This window comes from Myxine glutinosa, chromosome 4, assembly GCF_964187855.1.
Source record: "Myxine glutinosa chromosome 4, kmMyxGlut1.1, whole genome shotgun sequence".
Classification (NCBI taxonomy): Eukaryota; Metazoa; Chordata; class Myxini; order Myxiniformes; family Myxinidae; genus Myxine; species Myxine glutinosa.
Window position 1 is genome coordinate 28315567 of NC_136264.1, and position 14534 is coordinate 28330100.

Sequence of the window (14534 nt, forward strand, 5' to 3'; positions counted from 1 at the left end):
AGGTTATTTATGGAGACATGCAACAAGACTGGGTCCAAGACACTCCAGCCTCCACTGGGAGAGAGGAGAGGGATCCATTGACTGCACAAATGGAGGAAGTCAAAAATCTAGGTGTGAAGATTTTTTTTTTTTTTTTTTTTTGGATACAAGATCGAGGCTCGTGAAAGAGCGAACATTAATCACACAGAAAGACAAACCGACACATAAAACATATAACATGGGGAGCGGTAGACAAGATGGGGCGAGAGGGTGAGGAACAAACACAACATCTGAGAGCAGGGACATCGAGAGATCTGTGGGAGGGAGAGGGCTTTGGGGGGGGGGTGGAGGCATGGTAAGGGGGGGGGGGGTGAGAGAGGTATAAAACATATGGACACTGCCGGGACTTCCAGGAAAGAAGTTGGAATTTCAAACAAGGTGGATCTGGGGTGAATTAGTGGGGGTAGAATAGATCAAGGTTTTGGATGGGGAAAGATAAGAGATGGTGGTGAACAGCTGTTTTAAAGACCTGGAGGGAGGAGTGGGATTGAAGGGAGTGTGGGAGTTTGTTCCAGAGGCGGGAGAAAAGAGGAATGAAGGAGTGAAGGTGAGCAGAGAGCCGAGATTTCGGCAGTTTAACCATCAGAGGGTTGCTGGCAGATCTTGTGCGACCTGTAGGAATATTTGGGGGACAAAGCACAGACAGAGCTGGGGGAGCAAGGCCGGAGAGGAGTCGGTAGAAGACAGAAAGACCACCAACCTGCCTGCGGTGAGTGAGTGAAAGGCCCTCGGAGATAGCTTCATCACGGGAGATTCCAGATGGCCTTATATGCCACAGGCAGCGAGCTTGGCAAGCAGAGCAGGATGCCAGACTGTGTCAAATACCTCAGGAATATCCTGAGCTGTTGTTTGAGTCTTAGTGCCTCCAACCATTGATGAGAACAGCAGAACGACCGCAGCTAGAATCCAAACTGATGGGATCAGCAGCAATGATGTATTCCATAACTTTGATTTTAATTGGGAGTAAACTTACCAACCAGTATGTACTTTACAGAGTCCGTTTCTGCACCCTTCTTGTGGATGCAAGTGAAGCTTGCTGACTTGCAGGCAGACGGGAGGTGGCCAAAGGAGATGGACAGGCTGAAGAGCACAGACAGAGGAGAAGCAAGAGCCTCGGGGTTGTTAAAAATATCTTCACCAATGAAGGGCGGGTGTAAAGGCAAAACATGATGACAAGCTGGTAGTGTAATTTGTGGGCGAGCAGGCATGTATTATATATAAGCCAGTGTGAATGGTGAAGCAGTCAGCTAATATCACATGGTATCGTTGGTACAGTGGTATTGATGTGGAGAAAGGGTGTTTTAAGTACTTTATCCCAAAATTTGAACTTTACATAAACTAGACTTTTCAACATGCACTAATGAAAGGTATAGTGAAGGTAACATCCCCGTAAAGTTAATTGCACCAAACAACCCCTGCCCCCACCCCAACCACAACCTCACAAAGCTCCACTCTCATTGGATAATGCATAAGCACCTCCCACAATGAGTATAGAACCGTTTGAAGGCTTCCTCTCAAGCAGGCCTTGATGAAGGACCAGGAACTACGGGCTGAGAGTAAAGACCGAAAAAGAGAGTGAGTGGAGGATGAGCGAACACAGACGTAGGTTGAGGAATGAATAAACTAGATGGCACATTCAGCTTTTGAAGAGACCCTCTCACACACTAAACAATCACGACACCGAACCATACCTCAGCTACCTACCATTCCTGCACAAATCCATGCACCCCTCTATCCCTAATGATTCTAGGTACCTACAAAATTCACATTTAAACCTTTCTACTGCTTTTGCTGCCACTACCTTTCCAGGAAGACCATTCCATGCATTCACTACTCTGAGTGAACAACCCCCGCCATACAATCGTCCTCAATCTCTTCTTCGATCTTTACCCTCAGCCCGTGTCCCCTGGTCCTGTCACTGTCCAATTTCTCGTTTTAGGCCTCTACAATATCTTTGTCCAACCCGTTAAGGCACAGCACCTCAGAATGGCCTATTCTTTGAGTTTCACACGAACCAGAATCCTGTTCAAAATCCACATTCTGCTTGCAAGTACGAGTGAAACGTTGGGCACGAGGTTCACTTTCCGACTTCCTTGGTCACACTTTGATTCTCCGGGCACATGAGCCTCACAAGATGTACAAAAAAATTCCATTAACGATTTGAAAAATGAATCGCATTTATTAATTTTCAGATGAGATTTGACTTTTGTTGCACTTTGAAGTGATCTGTGCCAAATTCTTCACGCTAGACGTCACCCGTCCTCCGGCGCGGTCACTCCACTTCAGATTGCATTGCCTTTCTTCTGTCTTCCTGCTCATAAGACATTCTCACCAACTGCTGGTGTACATTTTGAGGGCAATGGTCTCCACCGTTCACCACAAAGTCCCTCACAGCTGTCTCCCCTGATCACCTTGTCTTTATTATGACATCGCTGAGACTCTGTGGTGATCGATGTCTCTGGAACAGCAAAATGACCAGATGAGTCCTTGAGTGTGTGCTCTAAAAGGCAACAATGCGTCCTGGTCCAACATGCTATTATAATATGGCCTCTACAGTGAGTGCATTCAGAAAGTATTCAATCCACTTCACTTTTTTCACATTTTGTTATGTTGCAGCCTTATGCTGAAATCGTTTAAATTCATTTTTCCCCTCATCAATCTACACTCAATACCCCAAAATGACAAAGAGAAAACAGGATTTTAGAAAGTTTTGCAAATTTATTAAAAATAAAAAACTGAAATATCATGTTTACATAAGTATTCATACCCTTTGTTATGACACTTGAAATTTAGCTCAGGTGCCTCCCATTTCTCTTGATCATCTTTTAGATGTTTCTACACCTTGATTGACGTCCACCTGTGGTAAATTCAATAGATTGGACATGATTTGGAAAGGCACACACCTGTCTATATAAGGTCTCACAGCTGACAATGCATATCAGAGCAAAAACCAAGCCATGAGGTCGAAGGAACTGCCTGCAGAGCTCAGAGACAGGATTGTGTCGAGGCACAGATCTGGGGAAGCCTACAAAAAAAAAACTCTGCTGCATTGAAGGTTCTCAAGAGCACAGTGGCCTCCATAATTCTTAAATGGAAGAAGTTTGGAACAACCAGGACTCTTCCTCGAGCTGGCCGCCCGGCCAAACTGAGCAATCGGGGGAGAAGGGCCTTGGTAAGAGAGGTGACCAAGAACCCGATGGTCACTTTGGCTGAGCTCCAGAGATCCTGTGTGGAGATGGGAGAAACTTCCAGAAAGACAACCATCACTGGAACACCCCACCGATCTGGGCTTTATGGCAGAGTGGCCAGACAGAAGCCAAACAGTTCAATCTTGGTTTCATCAGACCACAGAATCTTGTTTCTCACAGTCTGAGAGTCCTTTAGGTGCTTTTTTGCAAACTCCAAGTGGGCTTTCATGTGTCTTTCCCTGAGGAGAGGCTTCTGCAGACAACATCTGAGAGCAGGGACATCGAGAGATCTGTGGGAGGGAGAGGGCTTTGGGAGGGGGGCATGGGAAGGGGGGGTGGGAGAGGTATAAAACATATGGACACTGCCGGGACTTCCAGGAGAGAAGTTGGAATTTCAAACAAGGTGGATCTGGGGTGAATTAGTGGGGGTAGAAAAGATCAAGGTTTTGGATGGGGGAAGATAAGAGATGGTGGTTGAACAGCTGTTTTAAAGACCTGGAGGGAGGAGTGGGATTGAAGGGAGTGTGGGAGTTTGTTCCAGAGGCGGGAGAAAAGAGGAATGAAAGAGTAAAGGTGAGCAGAGAGCCGAGATTTCGGCAGTTTAACCATCAGAGGGTTGCTGGCAGATCTTGTGCGACCTGTAGGAATATTTGGGGGACAAAGCACAGAGAGAGCTGGGGGAGCAAGGCCGGAGAGGAGTCGGTAGAAGACAGAAAGACCACCTACCTGCCTGCGGGCTTACGTGCAGTTTAAGTGCTGCGTTCGGGAACTTTTGATCGTCTCGCCAATTATGAGCAGCAATTTTGATAACAGATTTAAAAGTTGCAAACAACTGCTCTGGTGGGATTGAAGCGACTGTCCATCTATTTATTATGTAGGCAGATATGGGGGAAGGGTGCTAATAATGAGGATATGCAAATTGAAAACTTAAAGACAACGGAGGATGATAGGAGAGAGAAAGGAATGTAGGGGAGTGAGGAAAGAAGTGAAAGAAGTTTTTCAGGAAGTAGGAGACAGGGGAGGGAAGGAAAGACACAGAGGTATGTAAATAGGGATTTTAAATTCTACCATTTTTACGTCATAATTACATGATCTCTAAAGAGCCTTCAGGCTTGAAAGGTGGCTGGCTAGGTATTTGTAAGGCAGGCCATAGAATTGTGGTTACATTTCCACCATATTCGAGTAGCATTACACATGAAATAGATGTTTTGAAAAATAGACACGAAGGACAGGAAAGTAAAGGTGACAGAGGAGTTAGAAAGCAAAAGCAAACGACAGAAGAGCAAAGACAAGCGAGATGTGCAAAGACGCTTTCAGGCAGACGAGGAGCATGTGCGCCATTTGCTTTTGAACAATAACTTGGTAAACTTTGTTGAGTTGATAGACTAAGCAGAGATAATACTGAATTCAATGCCGATTTAGTGAAGTTAAAAAAAACTCAATGGGGATTTTAATAAATGATGCTATTTCCTCCCACACTGGAGTCTATTCGCTCTCAGACTGTGTCCCGTCAAATGACAAAAGTGACAATTAATGTTTACAAGCCCTCATGGTTGTCACATCATCTGAAGATGTGTTGCTCTTCACAAAAATGTGCACAACCTGGACACACACACCATCCTTCCATTTTGAAAAAGCCTTTCCCTTTTCATCGACCACTTGCAAAATGTACTGCCGGTTCAGCTTTGTAATGTTCCAAGATCACACGGTCAACTTAATTTGTATCTCTCAATGTTGATCAAGTATTCTCCAGGGCGGGCTGACATCTTGAGAACAAATTAACACGCGAGAGACTTGCGTTTGGGAAATTAGAAACCAAAACGAGTAGCTCAGATGCGAGTGTCATGACACCGTATAAGCACGTGGCCACTTCAGTAGAGATTACTTTGAACTCACCTAACCCACACACCTGCGATAAACCCGTACATTTTCTACATAATCGCCGCCCCATTTCTTGAAAAATGAAGACCAAATACCTGAAGAGCATTTGAGCATGTTTTTTTTTTGGTTTGTTTGTTTTTATGTATACAGAATCGAGGCTCGTGTAAGAGCTGACACATTGAACATGAAAACATGCACAGACACATAAAACATACAATGAAGGGAGTGGGAGGACAAGAGGGGGAGGGAGAGGGAAGCACACAAGCACAACAACAGTAGAGAACAGGAACGTCGGCAGATCTGTGGAAAGGAGGAGGGGTACACGGTATAAAGCAAATGAACACTACTAGGAATTTCACTACTAGGAATTTCAGGAAAGAAGTTGGGGATTGAAAGAGGTGGATTTGGGGTGTTTTAACGGGGGTAGAAAAGATCAAGGTTTTGGATGGGGGAAGATAAAAGATGGTGATGAGCAGCTGTTTTAAAGACCTGGAGGGAGGGGAGGGATTGAAGAGAGTGTGGGAGTTTATCCCAGTGGCGAGAGAAAGGAGGAATGAAAGAGTGAAGGTGAGCAGAGAGTCTTGATTTTGGCAGTTTCACCAGAAGAGGGTTTCTGGCAGATCTTGTGCGTCCTGCAGGAATATTTGGGGGAACAGAGCTCAGGGGGAGCATGGGGAGCAAGGCCGGAGAGGAGTCGGTAGAAGACAGAAAGACCACCAACCTGCCTGCGCTGAGAGAGAAAAAGGCCATTACATCACGGGCCATTACAAAGGCCAATGTGCCCATTACATCACGACAAAGAATCGCAACGGATGTGATCAGGAGACCAAGATTGCGCTAACCATGGAATACTCAGCTCTCCAACCAATGAGGTCCATATCTGCTCTCAATAACCAAACAAGGACCACATGGGCATGATGCATAACCGGCGTTGCCATCTGGGACGAATCCATCGCAGTCTAGGTAGCGTAGAAAGATAAGACAATTACTTCGGCCTGCCAAGATGCTCCAGGTATCGATACAATGAAGCCGAACACAAAAACCAGGAAAGCTGAAGCGTTCGAATCAAACTACTCAGTAATACTTGCATAGTTAAACTAAAACTACTCCTTTCCCCTCGAACGTTCACTCTTCCCTAGTGTGACTCACGAAACGTCTGACTTCATGTTGCATCTTCTTTTTTTTTCCTCAAAAGTGCAATCTCGATCGTCTGTGCCACTGAAGACCGACGGCTTGTGTTTGCAGCAAAAGGAGAAGTGGCTTGCGTACACAACTACCAAATCTGATTACCTTTAATAATCCAACGAGTGGTTCCCATTGAGAAATTCAGCACCTGAACGTTTAGCCACCTATCCCATTCTGCACCAGTAAATACCCACATAACAACTGCCCGACCGTAGTTTAACAAACAGCAGCCTATTCTATGAACGATTATTAATTTTCTTGCTCCGCTGTACAATGACTGGACATTTGATTAATTGTGAGTGCGCATACCTCAAAGCTATCCTGGCAGACCTGCAGTCATTAACGACGGGGCACTCAGTCATTTCTGGCTGCAGCGTTGGCAGGATAGCCTAAAGCAGGGGTTCTTAACCTTTTTCCCTGTCAAGAACCCCAACGGATTGCCCACGATGTCCCCATACCCCCTTCGCCAGACTGCAGACTGTTGACTGACCAAGGCGCACCTAAAGTGCGCATAGCTAGGGGGACTGGGGCCATGTACCTCTAGAAACTTTTTTGATTTCTAGGTGCTCTGTGGTGCATTCTGAGGGGTGTTTTTACTTTAATTGCATATTTTTTTGGATGAAAATTGGTAATTTATTATAATTTATTACGAGTCCCATACCCCCACATTTTGGTCCCCATACCCCAGGTTAAGAACCCCAGGCCTAGAGGTATGTGCACTCACCTTTGAGATATTTAGCCTGGGTTCAAATCTCAACCCGGCGATAAACTGTCACCCTGGTGTTTCGCAAGCAAGGCCATGAGTGCGCCGTCCATTGAAAGGACATCGTGCTGGAGGACCCATCTGCCAGCACTGAGGGCTTGGGTAGCCATGAAAGATCGCACGGCATCTTTTGCAAAGAGTCAGCAAGTTATTGCCGGCACCATAAAAAAATGACAAATCTGAAATATTTAAGCCTCACTAACAAAGACATCACATGCCCATCGACAAATTATCTGAGGCCATCTTCACCTAGATCGTCCTTACTTTTCTGGTAAGTACTCAGAAAACCTTTAATTTATTTAATTTTTAAATGTAACCTGTAGGTCCAGGAGAAGGGTAAGGCCGATTCGTCATCCAGAACAACCTCCTGTAGCAAGGGAAGGGAATAGACAAGGTGGGACAGGCAGATAGTCCCTCAGGTCGTTAGTGAGCCAGCTTGGTTTTTTTTTTTTTTAACCAAGCATCCAATAGCGCTGTAGCAGTTATCACAAAACCAACTCGACTTCCTGAAGCATAGAATCCAAATCGCTAATCCTGCTCCCTTCATCTGGATTTGAACCCACAACTTCGAGTTTGCTAGTCCAATGTCCTCACAAACAAGTCACCAACGCACCCTACCACACAAGCCGTCCATTTTGTAACTCCCATTGTACCAGGAGTGCAAAGAATGCATGGGATGCACGCACCACCACTTGTTCAGACTTCTTCGTGAAAGTGAAAAATGACGATTTCATGCATTTCTTTCATTTTTACTGTACTTAGAAATCCCCACTGCTCGCTCGATGATGAATCAGCGATCCAGACAGATATGCAATTCTAGACAGATCCGTGTGTATGTGAATGGCCCACTGCACCGGCTTATAGCAAATTGAAAACGTAGGAGAGCTTGTGGGCAGATAAGAGCATAAAGAATGTGTGAAAAGTTATTTTTAAAAAGCAAGAGGCCAAAGTGATGGATGCTGTTTCATCATCAGGGTATCAACTGAAAAAAGGTCTGTAGAATTAAACTCCAACCGTACTCCAAAGCATCGACCACAATGGCTTCTTGGCACAGCGTAGCGAACTGTGCCGAGCCGTGGTGAATCCTGCTGTGCTGTGCATGGAAAAAGAAGGTTTCTGTCATTTTATGTTTTATCCCTCCCTTGCTTCGGTCCTTTTATCTCCCCCTCATCAAATTTTAGAATCTTCTCCAGCATCGCAGCAGGATTCAGCACAGCTCAGCACGGTGCGCTTTGCTTTGCGAAAGGGGCACAAGATACATGTCTCCGCACATAAACACCTTGGTGTTATGTATATACCAAAATGTGAGGAGAGGCAGGGAAAGGCGGCGATGAGAAACCACACACCGTTTTTGAGAGAGCTAGTCCTTATCCCTTGACATTATTCTCTTGTATGAACTCCATACACAGCTGTAAGGGTTACAGGAAACTAGAGTGTGGGGTGCAGCAAAAGGAAGAAGGGGGGTAAACATACAAAGACTTGTAAGTGTGCGATTGGAATGAAGAACAAAAGCACGTACATAAAAGGAGAATACAGCGAAGAACAAAAGACTGCTGGAAAGGAAAAGGAAAGACAGAAAGAAAGAAAGACAGAGACAGAGACAGAGAGACAGACATAGAAATCTGGCTGCACATGCTACATTCCGACAGCCTGACGCACTCGCAGACCCTGTGTCTGGCACGGCGTCAGCTCCAACCGCTCCCCCTCTCGCTCCCTCTTCCTCTCCTCCTCCCCCTTCCACCCTTCCCCCTACTCTCTCCTCGCCCTTCCCCCCCCCCCCCTTTCCACCTCTATCCCACCCACACACCCTTTTCATGCCACGGCTTCTTCCCTCTAGCTCCCCCATGCAACACACAGACCACCGTTCCAATTTCTCTCCCCGTGCATGCATCCCTTAAATCGCACAGATACCTTCGTTAAGCTCATTTTGCTTCATCTCCGTCTTGGCATGAAATGGCAATGCAATTTGATGAAATTCTAATGGAACCAATTCAGTTTTGCTCCAGTTGGGAGACGCCACCCACATTCACCCTTCTCCATCCCACACTGGGGCCTATATAATAATTGGCAACCTGGCCTAGGTCTAGTCTCAAAATATCGCAACCGGTCCAGGCCCCGGTCATCTCAGGAAGAAACAGGATTGTCGCGTTCGTTGCCTGTTACCCCATGGTATCAACTATTCTATACAGTATTTAAAAACTACTGTTGCTGAGCATCGTCATTTGATGCACGCTCCTTGAAATTACAAGTTCGAAATGTTCTTTAACATTTACAAATGAGGCAAACGGCCCTCTTGGCAAAACAGCGGAGAGAAAGCGGGAGGGAGAGGGAGAGTCTTGGCTGCCAGGTCTTTCGAGGCCATTATCATGCTAACGTTTGACTCCTACACCCCTTCCCCTGCATTTACACATATTATGCACCTCTCTGAATTGGCCCTTTTTTCACAAACGCTAATCCTCGCCCAAAACCAAATCCTAACCCCACCCCATGAGTAGCCCAAAGCGAAACCAAAATACCGAGATGACACTGGCACAAACCCTCCCCACATGCCCTCAACCAAACTGACACCACTTCTTCATTTTAATGACAGTTGGAATCTCCTTCCCTTGTTCGCTGTACATTTCACATACTTGCAGCATAATTCCTGGCACGTTGGTTTTCCTGGAGGTCAGAAGGGAAAGTCGGGCGGTAGACAGTTGATACAGACCGAGACACAGACAGCGTGTGGTTAACCATTAACTGACCCCGACATTACTGGTGGAATGAGAAAGCGAGTTTGGGCCATTTGCTAATCAGTGGCACAGCTGCTGATCCCAGAGAAAGTTCATAAAATTAAATGTAATAGAGGGTTGTGGGCGAGAGGGGGTGCGAAGGTGAAAGCGAAAGAATAAGCACACGCTTTGCCTGAAGTGGCTCAATAAAACCAAATAATTTCATATATAGCAAAGCAAGTAGCAAAATGTACAACTAAAACCACTGTAGTCATAATCATGCTGTAGCTTGTGCGTTTTAATCAATGGAGAGGGGGGAGTGGCCATAAGTCGAGAGGTGGCCACATTTTGCAGGTTATCCTTCCTTACAAATCCCAGAGGTCCCATCCCTTCCCACGTAATATATGGATTGCCTCATCCCTTAGTACATCAGCTACGTACAGATAGAGGGCCTCAAGAGCCAATCTCACTCATTATTCGGTACAGCGCACACCTCCGCCAGGCTGATCAGTTTACGTTTCGTTTCCCACCGATAGGCCGGATCTGGATTCAGACCTGAAGCAAAATCTAATTGGCTTGTTATTGTCACCTAGCCAGCTCATCCACTCAGTTTTGTCATAACTCGTCCACAACGTTTTGAGATATCATGCCATATATCATTTTTGCCCCATGTCTCAATTGCGAAGAATCACTTACAAAAAATTTTAAATTCTGGTGTGCGGATTGGGAACTTCACCAAAATGGAATCGATTCGCCCTCGTCACACACCCAATCTGTCCACCAAATTTGGTCCGAATCAGTATTTTAGCCTTCACCCCTTCGTCCGAACTTTTTGAGATATCCTGTTCATAGTCAGACAAACAGACAAACAGACAAACAGACAGGGGTGAAAACATAACGTCCGCCCACCTACGTTGGCAGAGGTAACAACGGTAAATAAGGGAATAGAGATCATAAATGACGAGTCACAATTCGAATATGTACATGGTTATGTGTTTTTGTATTATAAATAATTAACCGTTAGGCCTCTGAAGCTTGCAGGGAAAACGTGTCTGGTTCGCCAGAACAGCCTTAAAGGTCGGACAACATTATTCCTGCGTGTCTCATTGGATTTAGACTCGTCCTCCAGAGCTGTCTGCCATCGTTAAATCGCTACACCCCTCAATCCCAGCCCGTCTTCCTTTATGATATGATCTTTCTTTGTTAAAATATCTGATCTTTCTTCTTCATTCTCACTTTTGACTGATAACAGGATTGTACGTGTTTAGCAAGGACAAGGACATCGGGGACATTAGGACACGATGAAAAAAATTGAACTCAGTCGGTGCGATTGTAAGCTTGGGTCACAGTGTTACAAGGAATAAGCACCAAGACCATGATGCAGATAAGCTCGGCCAATGGTACAAAGGTTGAAGGAACAGTCGGACTGCTTTATTTTCTGGTTAGGTGGTATTGAAGGAGAGCACGGATGTGAGGAAGGTGCCAGGCAGGAAGCAGGGAGAGGAGGGGAGGAATAGAGCGTCTGGCTATGTGGTTTGCGGAACCACTATGGCTAGACAGGAAGGGAGAGGGGGGAGAGGGAAGGGGTGAAGGCTAAAGCTATAGAGAGAGAGAGGCAGCGAGAGAGAGAGAGACAGAGATGATAAGAGAGACAAGGACACAAATAGAGACACGAGCACACACAAAAACACAAATACATAACTTGAAAATATTAGAATTATGCAACCCAGGTGGAGGAGAGGATGGGGCATAAAAATGCAGACATAGTGAATGAATGGCATAAGTATAGACAAATGTACCTAGAAACAAAGGACTTGAAGTATAAAAATTTAAAAAAAGTCCAAGGTGTCTAACCATGTGGCGGTATCTGAGGCACTCAGTGGCTTACTAATAATGAGGTTTGTGAGAACTGCTATGAGAGTGGAAGGTTGGCAAGCCGGGAAAGCGCTGGGTTTGTGGGTGCCAACCGCAATGTCGGCCATTCGCACGCCAGTCTGCAGCAGAGCAATACGGACACGGCAACCCAGTGGCGTAACCTATCTGCATACCCCCATCTCATTCCCCCTGAAATGGACCTCACGGAATATGTGTATGAATCTGCGACACGCAGGCTGGGGGCAGGGATAGCGTGAGTGGATGGCCGGCGGAGGGACTTGGGTACTGTGAGACTAAGAGCTTGGGACAGGAACTGGGAAAACCAATAAACAAAGACGTCCCCTTTCCTCTCCAAAGAGGTTGCGACCACATATCACCCTACATTGGGCCCCACCTGCTGCCCCCAAGAGAGAATTTTGTCTGCACGACAGGATGCCTCCCTCCCTGACTCAGTCCTGGCACAATCCCGACTCGAAGAGGTCCGATTTATTAAAAGACGCCTTGATCGTGAAAGGCTGGATTTCGACGTTTTACGGTGGTAAACCTTCAGCGTGACAATTCCCTCCTCGTCCCTCAATAGAGCTAGCCCTCATACTGCCGCGGGTTCCTCTTTCTTCACCGGTTTTGGAAATAGTAGACGTCTGTTTTGTGCCCACAATTCATTGTCTCCGTCTGTCTGGTTCTTCCTTCCTCTCAAAAAGTTCCTGTTCCTTTTTTGTGAAAGGCGGGCAGACAAGACACAGAGACACGTGTATGACATGGTGGAAAAGTTTCAATGAGGAAAAAAACAAAACCTTTCAATGGAGAAACAATTAAGTGTTCACAAGATGCAACGTCAAAGGCTGTTAACGTTCCCCATCAACTCCATGCTCATGATTTTGGTGAACTCGGGTTCAAATCCCAAAAGCCAGATGTTTGTCCTTCATCTACTAATGAAAGGCATAGAAGTACACTGATATCTACCAATGTCCTTGTCCTGCATGAGATGGGTCTGCAAGCTCTGCTGTATAAAAAAAAAAATATATATATATATATATATATATATATATGAACATACTCCCCCTCCCCACACCCTCCCCCCCCAAGGTCTTGCCATCCAAGGTCTGACACAAAGCCCCCATAGAATTACATGACACACAAATCCTAAACCTCCACATCCACATCAGCTGACTCAGAACCACGTAGCATTCTCTTCCAGTCAGCCAAGGCATACTGACCGCGTGCGTAATCGACAACATGCAGGTATGGGTAAGCTTCATCACTGCGGTTATCTAGGCCGCCGTGGAAATGAACCGAGATACAAACCCTCGGTCATTGTTCAGGACTACGATAGACTTGCCGATACAGCGAAATGGAGAAGGAGGAAACTATACTCGTAAAGTATAAACTGACAAGGTGTACGAAGAAAAAGGAAACAGACACACGGATAGACCGATTATGATCCCTCACAAGAAGAGTGGAAGGAGGGCATTCAAAGGTGGAAGGACAGAAGGTACAAAGAATAAGGTTGAACACTCACTTTGAAATCTACCTTTCTCAGGGATACCAACTACCAGGTGGACAAAAAAGATAAATAATAATCTGGCTGTTTGTCCCAAAGGACACTGGCATTTCTGAACAAAATTATCCAGCCAGCCTTGTGTCCATGGTGTGTGCGCGTGGAACGAGCGAGAGCCACCAAACATACAAGTACAGGCTGAAGTGATCCGAGAAGGGGGGGGGGGGGGGGGGAGCAGAAAGGATCCACCAAATGAAGATCAACAAAGATATTTACAGGTAGATGTGAAAACCGGCAGTAAATTTTATCATTATTTTCTCGTTTATTTTTGTCTCTCTCCCTTGATAATCTCCAGATGCTACCGTGGTTGCCACCGTCGGTTGCACACAGTAACAGAGGCAACGGGTGGAACAAACATCCTTGGACCATCAAAAGAGTCAACCAAACCCAGGTCTCGATCACCAAAAGTCTTCCAAACCCAGGTCTCGATCACCAAAAGTCTTCCAAACCCAGGTCTCGATCACCAAAAGAGTCACCAAATCCAGATCTCAATCACCAAAAGAGTCACCAAATCCAGATCTCGATCACCAAACCCAGGTCTCGATCAGCAAAAGTCACCAAACCCAGGTCTCGATCACCAAAAGTCTTCCAAACCCAGGTCTCGATCACCAAAAGAGTCACCAAATCCAGATCTCGATCACCAAAAGTCACCAAACCCAGGTCTCGATCACCAAAAGTCTTCCAAACCCAGGTCTCGATCACCAAAAGAGTCACCAAACCCAGGTCTTGATCACCGAAAGTCACCAAACGCTGATCTCGATCACCAAAAGTCACCAAACCCAGGTCTCGATCACCAAAAATCACCAAACCCAGGTCTCGATCACAAAAAGAGTCAGCCAAACCCAGGTCTCGATCACAAAAAGAGTAACCAAACCCAGGTCTCGATCACCAAAAGAGTCACCAAACCCAGGTCTCAATCACCAAAAGTCACCAACCCCTGTCTCGATCACCAAAAGTCACCAAACCCAGGTCTCGATCACCAAAAGTCACCAAACCCAGATCTTGATCACCAAACCCACGTCTCGATCACCAAAAGTCACCAAACCCATGTCTCAATCACCAAAAGAGTCACCAAACCCAGGTCTCGATCACCAAAAGAGTCACCAAACCCAGGTCTCGATCACCAAAAGAGTCACCAAACCCAGGTCTCAATCACCAAAAGTCACCAAACCCATGTCTCGATCACCAAAAGAGTCACCAAACCCAGGTCTCGATCACCAAAAGTCACCAAACCCAGGTCTTGATCACCAAAAGAGTCACCAAACCCAGGTCTCGATCACCAAAAGTCACCAAACCCATGTCTCAATCACCAAAAGTCACCAAACCCAGGTCTC

General features: G+C 45.9%; 1 protein-coding gene across 1 annotated transcript in view; it reads right to left on the reverse strand.

The window, feature by feature from the left end:
- Positions 1 to 14534, reverse strand: part of LOC137424539 (uncharacterized) — a 78879-nt gene that overhangs the window by 61578 nt on the left and 2767 nt on the right. The gene's annotated exons all lie outside the window — the stretch shown is intronic.